This window comes from Triticum aestivum, chromosome 2A (genome assembly GCF_018294505.1).
Source record: "Triticum aestivum cultivar Chinese Spring chromosome 2A, IWGSC CS RefSeq v2.1, whole genome shotgun sequence".
Taxonomy (NCBI): domain Eukaryota; kingdom Viridiplantae; phylum Streptophyta; class Magnoliopsida; order Poales; family Poaceae; genus Triticum; species Triticum aestivum.
The window spans coordinates 749,174,954-749,185,022 of NC_057797.1; the positions used below are offsets into that span (position 1 = coordinate 749,174,954).

The window sequence follows — 10,069 nt, forward strand, 5'->3', positions numbered from 1 at the left end:
GGCAAGCATTTCAAAGGTGAGGCGGATCACCGGACGAAACCTCACCACCGTACTGGTGCTAATGTACATGATATGGTCAAGGATTTGAAGGTAATCTTTGGAAAGGGTCCTAGCGGACAACCTGTTCCAAATGACGCTGACGGACATGCATCCATGTGGAAGAAGAAATCTATATTTTGGGACCTGCCCTATTGGAAAGACCTAGAGGCCCGCTCCGCTATCGACGTGATGCACGTGACGAAAAATCTTTGCATGACCCTGCTTGGCTGCTTGGGCGTGTATGGGAAAAGATACACCTGAGGCATGGGAGGACCAGCAACGTATGCACGGAAAAGACGGCATACATCAGCGTCATGCCAGCTACGGTCTTACCAAAGAAGAGAAGGAAATCTTCTTTGAATGCCTGCTCAGTATGAAGGTACCGTCTCGCTTCTCGTCGAATATAAAGAGAATAATAAATATGGCAGAGAAAAAGTTCCAGAATCTAAAGTCTCATGACTGCCACGTGATTATAACACAACTGCTTCCGGTTGCATTGAGGGGGCTTCTACCGGAAAACGTTCGATTAGCCATTGTGAAGCTATGTGCAATCCTCAATGCGATCTCTCAGAAGGTAATCGATCTAGAAATCATACCAAGGTTAGAGAATGATTTGGTGCAATGTCTCGTCAGTTTCGAGTTGGTGTTCCCACCATACTTCTTCAACATCATGAGGCACGTCCTAGTTCACCTATGCGAAGAGATTAACCTTTTGGGTCCTATATTTCTACACAATATGTTCCCCTTTGAGAGGTTCATGGGAGTCTTAAAGAAATATGTTCATAACCGTGCTAGGCCAGAAGGAAGCATCTCGAAGGGCCATGAAAATGAGGAGGTCATTGAGTTTTGTATTGACTTTATTCCTAACCTTAAGCCGATTGGTGTTCCTGAATCACGACATAAGGGCAGACTGGATGGAAAAGGCACGCTAGGAGGGGATCACATAATATGTATGGACGGGCATTCTCTCACTCAAGCACACTACACAGTTCTACAGAATTCCACCTTGGTGGCTCTGTATATGGAGGAACACAAGAATTTTCTATGCTCCAAACACCCGGAGCAGTCTGACGACTGTATTACACGTGAACAAACGGGGACTTTCGCCGGTTGGTTGCAGACATGTGCCATGCATGACGCCGCTATTGAAGATGCCATGTACTTGTTGTCCCAGTTACCATCTTCGAATATAATGACTTTCAAAGGGTATGAGATAAATGGGAATACATTTTACACGATCGCCCAAGATAAGAAGAGCACCAACCAAAACAGTGGTGTCCTCTTTGATGCAGCAACCAAGACGGGAAAGGAAACATATTATGGTTACATAGAGGACATATGGGAACTTGACTATGGACGTGGTTTGAAGGTCCCTTTGTTTCGGTGCAAATGGGTCAATATGACACGAGGCGGGGTAACGGAAGACCCGTAGTACGGAATGACAATAGTGGATCTCAACAATCTTGCATATGCAGACGAACCATTCATCCTAGCCAATGATGTGGCACAGGTTTTCTATGTGAAGGACATGTCTACCAATCCAAGAAAAAGAAAAGATAAGGAAGCAAATGCATCATACGATGAGCCAAAGCGCCACATAGTTCTTTCAGGGAAAAGAAACATCGTGGGGGTGGATGACAAGACAGACATATCAGAAAATTATGAAAAGCTTGATGAAATTGCTCCATTCACAGTGAATATTGACCCGAGCATTCAGTTAAATGATGAAGATTGTCCATGGTTACGGCGCAAAGGGACACACGCGAGGAAAAAGTTTCACACCCAAAGATCCCACTCTGGGATGTGGTCGGCTTCACTGTCATCACTTTCTTCTCTAGTGAGTTTCCGGACTTATATATCTGGAAAGTCCTGCTTTGAACAAACCGAAGGGAATCTTTTTAACAGTTAGGGTACTTATGTGTTTTGGCATTTGAAACGCGAAGAAATTTTATGTGCAAACAAATTCTTTCATGCATTTACTGATTTTTTCAGCTAAATGGCCCTCAAATTGAAAAACACTTCAAATGAACTCTAAAAAAGGTTGAAAGTTGGCATGGTATCATAATTTCACCCACATAGCACGTGCAAAAAAGTAGAGAGGGTTACGGCAAAAACTGGATGCACTTCGTGTATGAAATGGACAATCTCTTTCGAAGTATCAGGGTTTCGGATGAAAAATCATCTGTTACAAAGGCATTTCATTTTTTAAATAACCTATGTATTACCAAATTGAATATAACGATAAAAACTAATATTCACAAAGAAATTCTAAATACAGCAAAAAAACAACTCAAAAATAATTAAAATAAAATAAATAAAGCAGAAAAGAAAAAAAAGAAAAACTAAATAAAGAAAGCCCGCCTGTGGGCCACAGCGGCCTGCATACGACTAGGAACCCAACCTCTAGTTGGGCCAGGATGCAGGCCCGCTAGCCTAGTAGGCCCAACAGGGCATCACAACAGAGATAGGCCCAGAAGGTCTGCTTTAGAGAGGAGCTCGAGACAGCAGCAACGGCGGGGCTTATAAGCAAGTGCGGGCGCCCCTCGGCTAGCGAGGTGGGACTAAACTTTTGCACCCCTCGTCTGACAGCGCACGACCTTTAGTACCGGGTCATGGCTCCAACCGGTACTAAAGGGGGGGGTCTTTAGTACTGGTTGGAGCCACCACCTGGTACTAAAGGTGTGCCGTTCCCGCCGCTTGTCCTGGCCAAATTTGACTTTTAGTACTGGTTGGTGGCTCCAACCGGTACTAAAGGTCATCCCTATATATACAATACTTATCAAAATTTTAGTTTCTTCTCATCGGCTTCTTCAACCCCGTCGCCGTCGACGTCACCGCCCCCGTCGCGCCTCCCCGTCGACTCCGCGCCGCCCCGTCCCCGTCACGTCATCACCGTCGACTCCGCGTCGCCCCATCATCGGCCCATCCCCGTCGCCATCCCCTCGCCTCGCCGTCACCGTCGCCTTGGACCTCGCCTCGCCGTCGCAGTCGCCTCGACCTCGCCCATGCTGTGAGCCCCTCTCCTCCCTCTCCTCCCTCCAATCGAAGCCGCCACGCCGCCGGCGCCGTAGGTGCACACACGCGCACATACACCACACACACACTACACAATTTTTATGTTTTAGCTATAGATGAATTAATTAATTATATACTTTTAGTTCTAGATATATTAATGTTATAGAAATGTTAGAAATGTTATTAGTTATATAGAAATGTTCGTTTTAGCTAGAGTAATTTCAAATTGTTAGACGATGATCGATGTCTTATTACTTTCTTATAATTTTAGTTATAGAAATTTAGAATTTGCATATAAGAAATCACAATCCAATCATTTAAAAATGTTACTTTTGTGGCATATAGTATTTGTTCTCAACGATGCCCAGCCCGCATCCTCGTTGTCGACCCGTTCGCGACGACGTCCTGCTTCAGAGGACCCATGTCCGGGACTGGGCTCCGTCGGGCTGGCACTGGGAGGTGCTACCTTCAGGGGCTCGCCGCTTGGTGAGGAACCCGGCCCTGGGTCCCGTCGTCGACCCTGAGCTCCTTTGGCGGCGTTCGCATGGGCCACTTTCGGTGCAGAGGGAGCCGGCCCCGCCGGAGGTGGTGCGTCACCGTGTTAGGGAGGAGGACGAGCACGTCCGTCGCTACATGGCTGCTATGGACGTCAGGTTCTCCAATACCTGGCAGGTTCTTTGGGGAGATGACCGGAGCTATGATCCTATGATGGTTCCTTCTCTTTGGGTGTCCACCGCCCGCGCCTCAGGAACCGCGAGTGGCCTAGATTATTCTGTAGTATTTGATCTTTATTAGCTAGCTAGCTAGTGATGTATTCGATATATAATATTCGAGACAATGCATTCGAGATTATATAATATTCGAGACGATGTATTCGAGATTATATATTATTCGAGACGATGCATATTATGTACTATGATTCAGTTTTTCCTTACTGATTGCATGCATGCATTGTAATTTGAATACTAAATTGTTTTATATTTCTTCTGGATTAGTTAAATAAAAGCTATGGCGGACAATACTGGCAGAGTGGGAGAAGAGGTCCTGTTCGAGATCATACGCTCCCCTCACAGGCCAGATGATCAGAATGAAGAATATGATGGCTCCCAATATCTGAACAATACCGGGGAGGATGATGATAACGGGGAGGGTGATGGTACCGGGGAGGGTGATGATATGATATTCGATCGCGACGACCAAATTGATGAAGTCATGAACTATGATTCTGATGACGCCAAAAATGTTGATCTTGAAATAACAGAGACCGGCGAGGTATATTTATATAAGCAGGCATCTGGTGATCATCACATGTTTTAAATGATTTGAAGATATATGAACAAATTGATCTTTCTTCTTTCAGCCCTCCGGATCAAGCAAATCTTCTGCAGGCAACAGGACAGTGCGAGGCCCGGGAAAAAAGTTGAAGAATGGCGTAAAGTACAAATCGATGCCATCAGAACTGATGGCGAACCAGTAGCGCCTAAGAACATTGCGAACAAGTCCGTTCGTCAGTGCGGAGTTCTTGTGAAGGACCAACTCCCGATCTCCCTTCAAGAATGGAAGGAGCCGGCAAATAAATGTCCAGATCTTACTTTTGTCGACGACAAAGCAAAATCTTTGCTTTGGGAAAAACTCATGGAACATTTCACCCTGCCAGATCATTTCACAGATGCAGATGTGCAGAAAGTCAAGGACGCTGCTCTTAGGAAGATGGCAACTGCATTCAGAAAACACAAGAAAACTATATAGGCCAACTACGTCAAAGGAGGAAAGAAGACTCCAGAATTCAAGGGAACACTGGAGAAGAAAAGAGAACACTGGCCTGCATTCATGAAATTCAAGGAATCAGAATTATCTAAGGAACGGTCGAGAAAAAACAAGGCCAATGCCGCAAAAAATGAGCAGTTCCATAGGCTGGGGCCAGGTGGCTACGCAGTGGCAATGCCTAAGTGGGATAAGTTTGAGCTAGAGATGCAGGTTGCACGGGTCACTCCAGTTACATTGAGCTGGCACCCCAGGTGCAGAACTTGGTTCTATGCGCATGGGGGCGTTGGACCTGAAGACAGGCGAGGTTTCGAAGAAGGCGTGTCTTAAAGGATCCAAAGATAAGTTACTTGAAGAAATAGAAGGTGCTCGAAAGGGGATGTTCATGCCCAACAGATAGAGCGACGAGCTTACGTGCACCCTGGGAAATCCTGAACACCCGGGAAGAACACGAGGCAAGGGCGTTATTCCGTGGTATGAGGGCTTTTCGGACTGGAAAGCCGACTACAGAAGCCGTGCTAGAAGGAAGATGGAGGAGGAGAAGAAGAGGAAGCTGGAGGAGGAGCAGAGGAAGCAGGAAGTAGAACACCTTCAAGGCCTAGAATCAGTGCACGCGGACTTGGCACTCAAATTCCAGTGGCAGCAGCAGCAGATCGACTCACTCAGCAAAGAAAGGGGGTCTCAGCAGTGGCAGCGGCTAGCGCATGATCCAACATTGGATAGCACCATCCCATCCATGCCGAGAAGCAGCATGGGTTCTGCCCCGGGCGACGCACTGCTGGCTAGATACCCTGTGGATGACATCATGGAGAACACTAACTGTGAGCTACACTTCAAAATAAAGAACATATCAATGAAGGTGGCGGACGCCGTTGCTTATACAAATTCCCCCGAAGCAACCTTCCATTGCAACCCGATTCTAGCCAGCTATGCTCGTGTCGTGGTTGATGAGGTGGTGGACCAATATTCGGGGCTAGAGCTTCACATTCCTGGAGGTGACGAGGAGCACACACTGGGAGATGCCATACATCGTATCATCCTATGGAGAAAGGATTGCATCATCTTTCGAAGGCCACCGACACCACATCAACCGACTCCTCCTCGAAGTCCGCCACCGCGTCAGCAGACTCCCGCTCCTCCAAGTCCACCAACGTGTCAGGCCACTCCTCCTCCTCCAAGTCCGGCACAGCGTCAAGCCACTCCTCCTGCTTCAAGTCTGGCACAGCGTTAGGCCACTCCTCCTGCTTCAAGTCCACCACAGCGTCAGGCCACTCGTCTTGCTTCAAGTCCGACACCAAGCCAGGCCACTCCTCCTGCTCCAACTCAGCCACGTCAGCCGTCTCCGCCGCCTCAGCAATCACGGAAGAGAGCCACCACAGCTATGGTGCGTAGCGGTACAAGTCGAGGTAGTACAGGAGGTACAGGCGGAGGCAAGCGATTTGAATATGGTCCAAGCCTCGCGCCTCTTCTGCTGAGGCCTTATGACATGACCGTGGAGCAAAACACAGCCATAGTGAAGGCCCAAGTGGACGCCCATTTTGGACCGAAACCGCCAGCGCTGCCAAGGGAGAACATGCCTGAGGATAAGATTGACCACTTTATTCGTATGGCTCAAGCACCAGCTCCCAAGCCTCTTGACTCAGACTATGAGCGCCAAATCAGGAAGGCACATCGAGCATGAGTAAAGAAGGAGTCGAGCTCGAGCTCGAGCCAAGTAGCTGACAAAAAATGCGGGAAAACCGTTGCCCATCTAGGAGAACAGGCGGTGCAATCGATCCCCCCGCTTGTTGTACCAACACGTGAGAGTACTGGTGCCGGTCAGCTGGTAATAACCGACGAGCATAGAAGGCAGGCTGAAGATCTCGGTATCACTATTGGAAAACTCCTAGAGATCGAGCCCATGGGTACGATTAGAGAGGAGGACATAAAATGGAAATATGTCCGCGGTGAACCTATGGTCAAGCCTGAGGAGGTCAAGAAGCTCCCAACGAAAATGTATGAATTGAATCAATGGGTACATGGATATTTACAAGACCCACAATCGAGAGTCCCTTCATGGTGAAAGTCAAGGAAGAGGATTACTTCCATGGGACAACTCTATCTATTGAGTATACAGAACTGTTTTAGTTATTCAATCAAGACGCACTCGATAAATCTATCATCAGTTGCTATTGTCTGTAAGTGATTTCTTTCTGTAATTTAAGTCTCAAGCTAGCTGTAGTGCTCTAGTTGATCATTACTTGTAATTATCGTCACTATATTCTTTTCTATGGTATTATGCAGGATGAAGATGTACAAAATGAGAAAAGGTGGACGCTATGGCATTGGGTTAATTGACCCAAATACCATTAATCAACAGACATGGTCATATGCATGGAATAAAGAAGACGTAGAGAACAAAATGCTAGAGTTCTTGAAGCGCCTCAATACCAATCGAGAAATACTACTTCCTTACAACTTCCAGTGAGTCACACTGTCTTGTACTAAAAATTATGTTTTTGCTTACTAGCTAGATGTTAATAAGTGTATAGGGTTTAGGGTTAGTTGATGAGTGTTATGCACATGCCCGCTTAATTTATACATGCAAACGTATGCACATGCAGGTTCCACTAGATCTTGTTAATCATTAAAATTGATGAAGAAATAGTTGAAGTACTGGACTCACTGCTTAAAGAACCTAAAGACTACTCAATCTTGAAGGAGATAGTCAACAGGTAATTTCAATCATTATTAAATTATATTCCGCCTTTTTAGTTCGTCATTTCCTGATATCAACTAATTAATAACTCCTTTGTTCATTTTCTTTGCCGGCGGACAGGGCTTGGCAAAAGTTCATCAAAGCGGTTCCAGGCCCGTTCAAAGAAAAGCTGCATTGGTTTCGATCCAAGGTAAGTAATTTTAAGTAGTACTAGTTAGCTACCATCTCTTTAATTCTACTTTCAATACCATTAATTATCATGCTTGATTAATTAGTATCTGATTGAATTCTATTCTCGTAAAGGCCATGAAGCAGGCGCCGGGGACTGATTTATGTGCATACTACATTTGCGAGAACATTCACATGATGGCATCCGAAAGGACCAGAAATGCTAGACAACGATGGGTACGTTTGCCAGAACACTATTCACAATTTTTACATCATTATCGATATCTAATCGCACAACTAATACATGCATATTGATCTCCTTCTTAAAAGTTCTCTGAGGTGCGGGAGAAGCTCCTACCAACGGAGCACGCACGAGCAATTGGAGAGGAAATAGCGGGATTTTTGCTCGACCAGGTCATAGATCCCAAAGGAGAATACCACCCGCTACCGCAGTAATGCCTCCATGTAGAAGAAATTGTATATACCAAATTGTATATATACATATATATATATATATATATATATATACATGTGTATGTGTGAATGGTGGTGCGAGACATTCCATGATATATATATATATATATATATATATATATATATATATATATATATATATATATGTAGGTAAAACTGTGTCTACCATAGCTTGCCACAGAACTAGTTAAGTTTCCCTAAACTTCTAACGGTTCAAAAGTTATCAAAAACTATGAAATAAATATGGGAGCATCTTTTTAATGTAATAAGATGATCCAACGGAGGAATTGTCAAAATATGCATCTATGTGTCCTCGACAAAAATAATAAGCATTTCAGCTCACTGCGACATAAATATATACTGAACTATTTGTTTTTTTGTCCAGGACACATATAGTCGTATTTTTTTAATCCCTCCGTTGGATCATGTTATATTATAGGTGTGTTGGTTCAGTATTTTTTTCAGAATTTTTGAGAACTTTTGCACTATTGAAACCCTTAACTAGTTCTGTGGCAAACACTTGTAGAAAATCCTACTACATCCTACCACTATGGGGTAACTACCTCCATCTTTACTCCCGTCCGATCTCATCAAGAGGTGGGTGTTGATTTTCTTAATGGGTTGCGGGTCTGAGGAAAACTAGTATTTTTGGTGCCCGATTCATTCGTTGGCCGGCCTCTCTTCCGATATTCTTGGCCCTCCCGGTATCTTTTTGTCTCTGCTGTATATATAACATATCAGATAAGGATGTGCGTTCAAACAAATCAGATCTGGATGGAATCCAAAATACTAATCCCCTTTCTCTCTCTCTGTCCTCTCGCTCACGTTCCGATGCAATAACTGAATCGATGGTAACTGCCAAAAGAGACCGAGGTACGCAATTACATGATTCTTTTCCATCCATGTGTCTTGCTAATTGATTTCTTCCTTCTGCTCTCTCTCTCTCTCTCTCTCTTGTGCTGCAGAAAACAACCGTATTTGGTTATACGCACCGCCGGTTGGATTGGAGGCATGCATGGACGTTTGGAGGTATTGACTGATTAGATAAGCAAGATGCGTAGCTAATTGCTAACTGGTGTCTTGGTTTATGATACTTTTGTTTTGTAAACTGCAGTCTAGGTGTGTCAACTACACATTGTACGGCAAAATGATCATGGTCGTCGGCATCAGAAGATGGAAGATGGAGATTTCCTCGGCAACGACCACGTACGGCGGCGCACGGCGAACTTGTGACTGCACCGGCATGAGAATTACATAAGGATGGGGTTCCTGCTTCAGTGCGGCGGGACAACGAGGTTTTACGCTGCCACATGACGATGACAGCTGGAACCATGTTACTTGCACAACTGCAGAGATGAATACATGATCATGCATGGATGGCGGACGTCCATGATTTATGTCTGGCATCACGTTCACATGCATCATGTACGCACTACATGTGGTACATCATACCAGATGAATCAATTAATAGTATATAAATAAAGTTGCTCATTTTTCGAAACAAAGTATGTAATATTTCATAGCCTTTTTTAGAACGGATTGGCACACGGTCGCCAACCTATACATAGCTCAAGTTTGTAAGGCATGCCGTCAATTTATTTTGTTCTCGCCGGGCCGGGCCGACCATGGGTGTATATACGCCTTTTTATGATATACTCCATAACTTACATTATATACTAGATATTTGAAACACTGTATACTTCATTAAAAGGAAAATACTCCATACTTTCTTACCAAAATACAACATATACTACATACTTTCTTAAAAGGAAAATACTATATACTTCTTATAAGAAAACAACATACTACATACTCCATACTTTCTTAAAAAGAAAATACTTCATACTTTCCTCGCAGAATACAACATACTACACTCCATACTTTCTTAAATGGAGAATACTACATACTTTG

General features: G+C 44.5%; 1 long non-coding RNA gene across 1 annotated transcript; it reads left to right on the top strand.

Moving 5' to 3' along the window:
* Positions 1–8,894: 8,894 nt before the first annotated feature.
* Positions 8,895–9,673, top strand: LOC123186402 (uncharacterized). Its single transcript, XR_006493623.1, has 3 exons — positions 8,895–9,031; positions 9,124–9,187; positions 9,273–9,673. It is a non-coding gene; the product is annotated as an uncharacterized lncRNA (long non-coding RNA).
* The last annotated feature ends 396 nt before the right edge of the window (positions 9,674–10,069 follow it).